Below are 12129 nucleotides of genomic sequence, written 5' to 3'. Positions count from 1 at the left end.
TTCCGCCCATCTCACGCCCCATTCGCCCGTGATCCCAGCTCCGCATCAAGCTCCCAGCATCCTGATCCGCCCGAGATGCAGCCCTTCCGTCGAGTGCAAAGAGGGGGATTGAATGCCAACTATAAAGCTCTCTCGGTTGGGAGAGGCAGGGGATCGAAAAAAAAAGAAAACAGGGGAGCCGGGCCGCCTGCTGGGGTTGAAAAAAAAAAGAGAAGAAGGAAACAGGGGATGCCCTGTTTCCGAAAAGAAAAAGAAAAAAAAATAGAGAGAGGAGTAACAGGGGAGAGTATTTCATGTTGAAGGCTGGCTAATCCTTTAAGTGAAGGGTGATGGAGGAACCCTTGATGTATTGCTATCTTTGAAGTAAATTCTAAACCTTTAATTCTTATAGATTTATATTTCCAATATGTTATGGATTCTTGCATAATTATTTTGTAGATAGTTCTTTAATGGTTTATGTTGATCGACATGTGGACCGCTTTAGTATTTGATTTGTCGTTGATGTAATAGGCACGATAAATGCTTAGAAATAGAGTTCATATGTCCCTAAAATATATCCCATGCTTTGATCTATCCTACATTTATATCTTTAATCAAGAATCGAAGAATTTATTTCTTGAATGCAAGATTATCAAGGAGGATTCCAGATCCCTACTCCATCTTAATCTATCCATACTTTGATTCTCTGTGTACTGATTTGTTTTCTATTTGCAAAACATCATCTTAATCAACAAATTAACTGAATTAATTAATCTGAGATTATGCTAATAATCCATAGATCGTTTTCTGAGGAATCGACCTCGGACTTCCGAGTTATACTACTTGTGCGATTCTCCTGCACTTGGGAGAACAGTTTTTCGAAAGCACCAGCAGCATCCCAGTCTTCTGGAATATTTTATAAGTAGATGAATATGCTAGCAGAACTGTTTGGCTACGATATGCTATGTGTAGTGCATGTGGTGTGGGAATAGAGAACCCCTAATTAGAGCTTCAGGCACTGTTGGGACTTTGTTTATTTTTTACTTTGATTTTGTAACCATAATTTCCTAAGGCATGTGCTACTCATCAGTTTTTCTTCCCATCTCAGCTCGTGCGAAAAGAGGGAAGGAGCAACGGTCCAGCATCCACATCCTTTCATATTTCCTCCCTGCCTCCCTTCTAGATTCGAGACCCCCCTCCTCCGCCTCTGCTTCCGCGAGTAATGCGACCCGGACAATCGGCTCCTCCCAACTTCTTCCGCGTCCGTTCCAGTCGCAGTCAATATTTTCCGTGACACCGGTTTCTTCCGCCCATCCCAGCTGCTCGTGAAGCCAGCCATCCTTCCGTTTCAGCCTCCCACATCCAATTTCAAGCCGTGATCCCAGCGTCCGAAGCTTCCAGAGCCGATCCAGCCTCTTCCATTGTCCACGATGCATCCGGATCCACCTCCCAGAATCCCAGCTTCCCACGATGCATGCCCGCATTCATCTTCCACGGATCCCGCGTCCGTTCCGAAGCCGTGATCCCGCGCACGATCCCAGGCACCCGTTCCCCCTCCTCTCCATGCGCAATCAAGGGATCCATGGCTGGCTTCAAGGCTTTGGCGATCTATAAGAGGAGGAGGAGAAGGAACGAAGGGGGGGTGTGCTCAGTTTGTGTTAAGTGCACATCTGTGCACATTTTAGCACTCTTTTGTGCCTAATTTTCTAAAGTTCTCCTGCATATAACTCTTAAAAAGATGTATTTCTTTATTTTGATTTCCATATTGTAATTGAAGGTCCTTCCGAACCAAGCCCACCTGAAACTTGGGTCACTTCCTATCTTTCCACTGCATCATCACGATTCATCCCTATTGTTATGGACAGAATAATGATATTTATCCCTGTTCATGGCTGAAAACACTGTTCATATGAATAGTATTTGAGATGACACTGTTCATATGAACATTGTTATGAAAAATATATTATGTTCACTGTTCTTCTTCTTCCTCCCGCAGTGCCCCAACCGTCCATCTTCCGTGATCAACGTCCACAGCATCCTGTGATCCAAGCATTCCCGAATCAGCATCCGAAGCTCTTCTTCTTCCGCGATCCATCCCAGCATCGCGTCCAAGCCGTATCAAAATCCCAGCTTCCTTCCCGAATCAGCATCCCATGATCTAAGCATTCCATTTCCAACGCTCCCAGCTTTCTTCCGCATTTCTTCCGCGTGCGATCCGGACGATCGGCTCCTCTCCCCCTTCCAGATTCGAGACACCCTCCTCCGCCTCTGCTTCCGTTTCAACCTTTCGAATTCCGTCCGCATGCCAGCTGCTCGTGAAACCCCATTGATCGCGATCTCCCTGCATCGCGTCTGCCCTCTTCCTCCTCCCAGCATCCAACCTTCAACATCTCCAAGCTGTGATCCCTTCCTCCCGTCGATCCTGCGATGCTCTTCATCCGGATCCAACCGTTTCCCCCACGGATCATGCGCGATCCCAGCACCCCATCCGCATCCGGGTACCCCGCGGCCAGCCGGGATGAGCATCACGGACAATCCTGTCCACGAAATCATGGGATCCATCGCCGGCTTCAAAGGGTGGGGGCGATCTATAAAAGGGGGAGAAGACGAGGAGGGGAGGGGGGAGAAAAAAAGAGGCGACGAACAGAGCATGCTCTATTCTTGAAGGCCGGTTCAAAAGAAAAAAAAATATTTATTCTATTTTGGGAGTTCCACCAAGAGGGAGAAGAGAAGTATCCTGTTATTTTTCTTTTCTTTATTTTATTTGCAGAAGAAAAGTAGCATCAAGCTACCAATCTTCATTTTTACTTCTGTAATCATTTCTTTTTATGAAATCTATCATTTTTCTTTTATGAAATCCGTGTTTAAGTTTAAGTTCAATTTTTCCAATTTATTTTATGCATTCTAGAATTCTTAGTTTTAAGATAACTCTGAAATTTTTCTTTGCTGTTCGATCTGCGGTTTTCATTTATATTATGTCTTCAGGAATCGACCTCTACTCTGCATTAGATTTCAATGGCAAAGTTTTCTTTCTTCCCTTTATTTATTTTTATATAGAAAACTAGCTCTGCTTTGTTAGAGATTAATCAAATACCCTTAATGAATTATCTTTTTTTAAAAAAATAAACCTTAATGGAGTTTCTATTTTCTATTTGTGTACTCCAATCGTCTTCCTGTGGATCGACCTCCTACAACGACTATTCATCGAATAGAGGATGGTAAGAGTAAATAAAAAAATATTTGTTTGTTAGTTAAGATTTTGATAACGACACACTTTTTAAGTCATCCTCAGGTCTACCGAAAGAAAGCCGACAACAAATTTTGGTGCCATTACCGGGGAGGCAAGGCAAGTGACAAGGAAGATTCAGCAAACCTTACTAAGATCAGGTGTAAAATTTTCAATTCTAGCCTTGATTTATTTTCTTAGATTATTGTAATCTTGCCTTATTTAATTCTTCCTAGATTAAACTCAAAAAAAAAGTTAAAAAATTAATTAAATTAGAATAAGAAAAATTTTTTTTTGCTAGTAATTGATAGGGTGCAATCCTCCGAGGTTATCATATCTCTATTGGGGCTCCTCATGGAATAATCTCTAGAGCTTATTCAACGAGCATTCGGAGATTGACTGACGCATAAGGATTAGTTTTTAGTTTACATTCAAGTTATTCCTATATAAATATTTAAATAAGCAAAAAAAACATAAAATTTAAAAAATTAAAAAAATAAAAAACAAATATATAAATAAAAAAATTGCTTGATAATTTAATTAAAGGAATTTAATGTCATGCCATAAAACTTTAAAAAAAAAAATTGATTGTTGCATGTAGTGTAAAGCATTTGCATAAAATATTCTAAGGGTAGAACCCACTAAAAAGATAAGGTCGGGATTTCATCACTCGTCTTTAGCCCAAAAATCATCACAGTGCATAAATATCCTAAGCCTAATCATATTGAAAATAATTAGACATTAGCCTTAGGGTTTTCAAGCTTAATAGGTTCTTGGAAAGAAGCGACTGAAGGCCACTCCAGTGAAAACTTTAGTAATTGGTGATATCTAGGCAAGTTTTATAATAGTGAAAACTATTACGAAAATTGTGGTACTTAAGTGAGCCTAGTGCACCACGACACATCCTGGGACTTACCCGGTCACTAGTTACTAGATCTTCTTAACTGGTAAGCTCAAGTTTAATCTGAAAGGAAGATTAGGAGCTGTTTAATTTAGGAGAGAATTTTAGAAATTTTTACCTAATAATTCTCCATGCAACTAGATTTAAGAAGCTACTAAACCTCACTTAATTCTAAGATTACTAGAGTCAAATTGTTTTGTGGTGTTGGTTGTGGTCATCTGTGTCTAGCCCTTCTTTTCTCTTAGGATTTCGTTCATTTTAGGAGTCAAATCTAATGAATTATTGATAATGTATGCATGGTAGAAGATCATTAAGAGGTAAGTTAACACTATTTGATCCTGAGATTGACAGAACTTTTCATCACAACCAGCGAACTATAAGCCAACCGTTAATCTCTACAATGGATGAATATATTAAAACTTTGAATGAGTTGTTCGCACCCGCATCCGCTAGTCCCCCTACTTGCATAGTGTTACCAATTAATAATGCAACCCAATTCGAGATTCGGGCTACAACAATAAACATATTATCCAAATTTCATGGGTTTGAGAGTGAACAACCATATATTCATCTAAACAAATTTTTGACAATCTGTCAAACATTCAGAAATCAAAACTTAGATGAAGAGAGTATTAAATTAAGGTTGTTTCCCATGACTTTAGAGGATCGTGCTGCTGCATGACTGTATTCTCTTGCTTCAAATTCCATCACATCATGGGAACAACTATCTAGAAAGTTCATGGCCAAGTTCTATCCCATGGTAAAGACTGAAAAAATTAAAGATGCATCAGAACTTTTAGAGAAAAATCTGAGGAGAAATTTTTCCAACTTTGGGAAAGATTCCACGATCTTTTGGTCAAGTGCCCGCACCATGGGCTTGACAAGGCTGATCTAGTACATTTCTTTTACAAAGGATTACCTCCAGCACATAGGAACATGATTGAATTCATGCATAAGGGTAGGTTCATGAATCAAACCCCTAATCAAGCCTATGAGTTCCTTGTTGACTTAGCTGAAAATGGCCAAAATTGGAGTAGCTACGGTCAGGAGATAGATAAAGATGATTATGGGTCTAGAGAACCAAGTACCTACGGAATAAAAACTGACCCAGAACTCAAGAATCATGTCCAAATAAATTTACCCTTCCTAGATGCCATCAGACAGATCTCCTCCTATACAAAATTTTTAAAAGACCTCACCACGGTGAAAAGAAAAACCAGTATTCCTAGGCAAGCTGTGATAGCAGCACAAGCCTCATCTCTTATTCAACAATAGATTGCCCCAAAATACAAGGACCTTGGTTGCCCCACCGTTAAAATTAAAATAGGAGAAACCATTATTCGTAGAGCCCTCCTAGATTTAGGAGCTAGTGTAAACTTGTTACCCTATTCTGTGTACACAGAGTTGGATTTGGGGGAATTAAAACCCACAAACATTACTCTTTCGTTAGCAGATAGGTCTATAAAGTATCCCAAAGGAATTGTAGAGGATGTGATTGTAAAACTTAATAAGTTCTACTGCCCTATGGATTTTGTAGTCCTTGAAACTGAACCAGTAAAAAATTCAACAAGTCACATCCTGGTGATCCTAGGTATACCATTTTTGGCCACTTCAAATGCTGTGATTAGTTGCCGAAATGGAATAATGACTCTAGCCTTTAGGAACATGGCTGTCCGGCTCAATGTTTTTCACGGTAGTAGTCAGTCAACTGAGATGGACGATTTGGAAGAAATTCACATGATCGAGAATATAATTAGCAGTTCTTTTGAAGAGTCGAGTTATTCTGATCCATTAGAAAGATGTTTGGCCAATTTCGGTCAAGATTGTAAATCCAATCAGGAGGTAAACGCATTGTTAGATTCCATTTCTGTGAAGGATACTAGCAGATGGGCTACCAAGTTTGAATCATTACCTATTTCGGAATCTCAGCTAGTGCCATCCAATATCAAACCTCCCCAACTAGAACTTAAAGACCTTTCCGAAAACTTGAAATATGCATTTCTTGGAGACAACAAGACCTTACCTGTTATAATTGCATCGAATCTGACTAAAGAACAAGAAGAGAAATTGTTAAGTATCCTTCAGAAGAATCAGGAAGCTATCGGTTGGTCTATAGCTAATATTAAGGGGATTAGTCCTTCTGTGGTTCAACATAAGATTCATCTAGAAGAGGATGCAAAAATATCTAGAGAACCACAAAGGCGACTTAATCCAGTCATGAAGGATGTAGTTCGAGCTGATGTCATCAAGCTTTCAGATGCAGGGATTATATATCCTATTTCTGATAGTCAGTAGGTAAGCACAGTTCAAGTCGTACCCAAGAAGTTTGGCATCACTGTAGTAAGAAATGATCACAATGAGTTAGTCCCTACTCGAATCCAAACGGGATGGCAAGTATGCATCTGTTGGGAACCCGCCCATACCGCTGATATTTCAAAAATTTTTCAGATGGCAGCGGAATCGGCATGCACGGGTTCGACGTTCATCGCATGAACGTTATTTCGAGACCTTTCGTAATTAGGTAAGAATTAAAACTTTTAAAACTATTAGGAAGATCAAATCTTCACCTTGCGCGGGTAGATGATCACCGCAAATCTGAATTCGTGGTTTTGGAAGAGGGTTCGCTTGAAGCCGTTCAAACGTCCGGCCTCTACGGGTATCCACACGAAGCAGGATCCGATCCAAGCTCTCTATCTCACCGGGGTGCTAGCTCCCTTGCAAAGATAGCTTTGATGGCTGATGTCCTCCTTCTCAATCAACTCTTGATTGTGCTTAGAAGGAGGAAGAAGAAGGATGAAGAAGAGGAAGAAGATGATCCCCTACGCAGCCTTCTTTTGTTCCTTGCGTTGGATGAAGGATTGGAGGAAGAGGATGACGCCAACGCTTGGACTTTGCTCTCCCTTTGCTTGCGGCTGAACCAAGAGAGGAGAGGGGCTGGTGGCAGCAGCAAGAGGAGGAAGAGAGCTCACACCTAGGGCGCCGGCCCTAGGTCCCTTTTTATAAGCATCAAGGGCTCCTACAAGTTAGGAGCCCTTGACAGCCTTCCTTCTTTGGAGCGCCGGCCACCTTCTCTCTTCTTGTCGCCCTAAGCAATTGGAGAGGGGCTGATGCCCCTCTTAGTTGGTTAACCTAATCCTCTTCCAAAGAGGATTAGGTGCCTCTCTCATGGTTTCATCCTAATCTAATTAGGATTAGCCAATTTTGGGTTCAACTATGCTAGTCCTAATCCAATTAGGACTTGGATGAATCATGACTCAATTGAACTCTTCAATCCTAATCCAATTAGGAGTCATGTTGATTCATTAGATTATTAATTAATTAGGACTTAAGGAATCCTAATCCAATTAGGATTTGTTTAATTTTAGTCCTAATCCAATTAGGACTCTATTTGAATCCGAAGTCCTAATCCGATTAGGACTCTAGGAATCCTACTCCAAGTAGGAATCCAATTTTAATTCAAAACTCCTAATCTCATTAGGATTTTAGGAATCCTATCCCAAGTAGGAATCCCAGTCCTACTCCAACTAGGATTCCCAGTCCTAATCCAATTAGGACTCTAGGTATCCTACCCGAAGTAGGATTCTTGTTTCAAGTCCAATTAATTAATTCCGTTTGTTCCTTCTTCAACTTCTTTATCAATCAAATTGATTACTTGTGATTCTTAATCACGATTTCAACCATCGGATCGGTCAATACTTCTAGTGTGTGTGACCCCATAGGTTCTATTCTGACTGGTAGTGAGATATATTGTGATCTCTATCACTATATCATTGAAAACTCCTTTCAATGGGTTGGAACGGTTCCAACTCAACTCATTAGGGTTTATCGATCATCGAGATAATCCCTATGAGTCCCACGATCCACCAGTGACACCTAGCAGCATGTAGTGGCTACCCAGCAGAATGGAATGATGAACCTCTAGGTGCAGTTAACATGTGATACAGTCCTACTATCGTGGATCCCTACAGGACGGAGGTCATGGACAACTCGTCAAACCCCATCGTCTGTCATATGTCAAGATTTATTCGACTTGAGTTCGATAGTGGAAAACTCTTTTTCCACTTTATATTACTGCCCTGGCCAAGGTCTTAGAACTCAGTCTAACAAATCACATAGGATCACTCCTCTTCTATCAAGGTCGATAGATTCCTTATAGGTGCATACCCTACTCCTACAGTGAACCTACTGCAGCCAATCTACACTGCATGGACCCATATGGCTAGAGACCATGTATGTGTGCAGTCAAACTACAATAACCTCACTGTGAGTAGCCGAAGCACCGCAGGTCAAAGGACCAGTCACACTACTGCAACATCAAGCAAGTCACTGACGAGTGGATAGACATCCAAGTGACTTCTTGTCTTGGTCACGCTCAGTACCCTTGTTCTCTAACAAACACCTGCACTATCACTTCAGTGTCCCTACACTGTGGACTCAAGTCTCGTCCATCCAGAAGGAAAGTGATCTGTGCACTGATCGGATCGATCACCGTCCTCGTGATGATCCATTGATCAGGAGCATTTAGAAATTAATCACCAATGATACATGGCTCAAATTCTCAACTCTTGAGAATATGTATCATCATCTTGTTAATTTCTTGGACGATTCATAGACACATAAACAATATGAATGAAAAGATGCCTTTTATTTATTCAATAATAAATAGTCAAGTACAAAATTATGTCCCTAGAATCAACAATGTGTCAGCCAAATTGGCTTCTAGGGCATACATCTAACAATCTCCCACTTGCACTAAAGCCAATTGGTCATATATCTTAGGCCCATCTTCTCAAGGTGGGCTTCAGTCTTTTGCTGACTCAGCTGCTTAGTGAACGGGTCTGCCACGTTATCCGCGGAGTCTACTCTCTGCACCTCTACATCATAGTCGCGTATGAAATGGAAGCGCCGCTCTATGTGCTTGGACTTCTGATGAGACCATGGCTTCATAGCTAGTGCTATGGTGCCAATGTTATCACAGTAAAGTGTTATGACATCTAATGACATTACACCTAACTCTGCAATTAACTTTTAATCAGAAGGTTTCCACTGCACCCTTAGATACGGCTTAACATTCAGCTTCTAAGGTAGAATCTATAATGATCGGTTGTTTGGAACTCTTCCAATTTACTGAACCACAATTGCACATATTCTGATGTAGACTTTCTATCATCAATATGTGTGCATCCTTCTACCTTCAACTCTGATCTTCTCCCAAAGACCAAGAACATGTCCTTAGTTCTTCTCAAGTACTTAAGACTGTTCTTCACAGCTATCCAGTGTTCTTCACCTGGATTCGACTGATATCTGCTTGTGACACTCACAGCAAGAGCTATATCAGGTCGTGTACATAGCATGGCATACATGAGGCTTCCTATTGCCGATGCATAAGGAATCTTGCTCATGCGTTGGATCTCTTCAGATGTGTTGGGGCACATCTTCTTGGAGAGATGAATTCCATGCCTTAGGGGTAAGAGACCCCTCTTGGAGTTTTCCATGCTGAACCTCTTCAGCACCTCCTCTATGTACATTTTCTGTGACAGGCCAAGCATTCTTTTAGATCTATCTCTATAGACCTTTATTCCCAAAATATAGGATGCTTCCCCAAGGTCTTTCATGGAGAATTCTTTTGATAACCAGACCTTGACCGAGGTTAGCATGGGAATATCATTCCCAATCAGGAGAATGTCATCTACGTACAGTACGAGAAAAACGACAGCACTCCCACTAACCTTTTTGTAAACATACGGTTTCCTCTTCGTTTTTGATGAAATCAAACATTTTGATTGCGTCATCGAAACGAGTGTTCCAACTCCGAGATGCTTGCTTTAGTCCATAGATGGACCTTTGCAGCTTGCAGACCTTGTGATCTCCATCACTGGAAGTGAAACCCAAAGGCTGTTCCATATAGATATCTTCATCAAGATATCCATTCAGGAAAGCAGTTTTCACATCCATCTGCCAGATTTCATAATCATGAAATGCTGCAATAGCAAGCAATGTTCGGATGGATTTTAGCATGGCAACAGGTGAAAAGGTCTCCTGATAGTCAATGCCTTCGCGCTGACTATACCCTTTCGCCACAAGCCTTGCCTTATAGGTCTCTACCTCTCCATCCGAACCTATCTTCCTTTTGTAGATCCATTTGCATCCAATAGGTACAATACCTTCTGGTGGATCTACTAAGGTCCAGACTTGGTTGGAACGCATGGAGTCTAACTCTGACTTCATAGCTTCCAGCCATTTCTCGGAATCGATATCAGATATCGCCTCGTTGTAGGTTTTGGGATCCTGTATGTGATCCCTATCTCCCACTAGGAACATTTCCTCGGTATCCTCTTCTAGTATACCTAAGTATCTATCGGGAGGATGGGAGACCCTACTAGATCTACGAGGTGGTTGAGGGACATCGTGTACTGGCTCTTTATGAATGGGTTCTATAGGATCCATGACTCGTTGCTTTTCAGAGACTTTCTCTTCAAGCTCAAATTTCCTCCCACTGCCTCTATCAAGGATAAACTGATTTTCCAAGAAGATGGCATGACGGCTCACAAACACATTGTGATCCTCTGAGATGTAGAAATTGTATCCTAATGACTCTTTAGGATATCCTATAAAACGAGCACTTATGGTCCTAGCCTCTAACTTGTCCGCCTGTAGTCGCTTGACGTGGGCCGGACATCCCCAAATCCTGAGATGACCCAGACTTGGTTTCTTACCATGCCATATCTCATACGGTGTGGTAGGAACGGATTTAGAGGGAACTCTATTCAATAAATAAATCACTGTGAGTAAAGCATCTCCCCAAAGGAACATAGGTAAATCAGTGAAGCTCATCATGGACCTGACCATGTCCAACAGGGTCCGATTCCTCCTCTCTGACACCCCGTTGAGTTGAGGTGTACCTGGAGGTGTCCATTGTGAGACTATGCCGTTTTCTTTGAGATAGTCCCGGAATTCCCCACTAAGGTATTCTCCTCCTCGATCTGATCGAAGAGCCTTAAGAGGTTTTCCAGTTTGTTTTTCTACTTCATTCTTGAACTCTTTGAACTTTTCAAAAGAGTCAGACTTGTGTCTCATAAGATACACATACCCATACCGTGAATAATCATCGGTAAAGGTAATGAAGTAAGAATAACATCCCCTGGCTAGCACATCGAATGGGCCACATACATCTGTATGTATTAGGGTAAGTATTTCAGTGGTTCTCTCCCCATGTCCTACAAAGGGCAGTCTAGCCATTTTTTCTTGAAGACAGGACTCGCAAACTGGATATGACTCGAAAGTCAATGAGCCGAGAAGCCCATCTTTATCCATTTTGTTCATCCTATCCTCTCCAATATGGCCAAGTCTGAGGTGCCACAAATATCTTTGGTTTATCTCATCTCTGGATCTTTTGGATCCTTTGGCACTCATATCTTGCTCGGTAACATTCACAGATACATCCATATGTAAATGATAGAGACTGTCAATCATGAAACCGCGTGCGACTATTTTATTTCTTAAATAAATAGAACAGTAGTCTTTGTCAAATGTAAAAACATGACCTTCCTGTGCTAGACATGAAACAGAAATCAAATTTCTGCTAGCAACAGGTACATAATAGCAGTCTCTAAGTATTAAACTAAATCCAGACGGTAGTCGCAGATGGTAGGTGCCCACAGCCACAGCAGCAACTTTTGCCCCGTTGCCAACCCTAAGGGTTACCGCACCTTCCGCCAGCCTTCTATTTTCCTTTAGACCCTGCATGGTAGTGCACAGATGAGCACTAGAACCAGAATCTATAACCCAACTAGAAGTAGAAGAAACCGTTAGATTAGTTTCAATTATGAGCAAGTCTATACCTTCTGAAGGTGTGTCACCTTTCTTGTTCTTCAGGCTCTCGAGGTATGAAGGACAGTTTCTCTTCCAGTGGCCTTCGACATTGCAGTGGAAACATTTTCCTTTGTCGTTAGCCTTTTTCTTTTGAACTTCCTTCTTTGGCTTCTTGTCTTTCTTCTGCTTCTTAGCAGGCTTCTTTTTCTTC

This window comes from Phoenix dactylifera, unplaced genomic scaffold, assembly GCF_009389715.1.
Source record: "Phoenix dactylifera cultivar Barhee BC4 unplaced genomic scaffold, palm_55x_up_171113_PBpolish2nd_filt_p 002071F, whole genome shotgun sequence".
Lineage (NCBI taxonomy): Eukaryota > Viridiplantae > Streptophyta > Magnoliopsida > Arecales > Arecaceae > Phoenix > Phoenix dactylifera.
The sequence above is the reverse complement of the archived record's forward strand: the minus strand, read 5'-3'. Positions refer to the sequence as shown.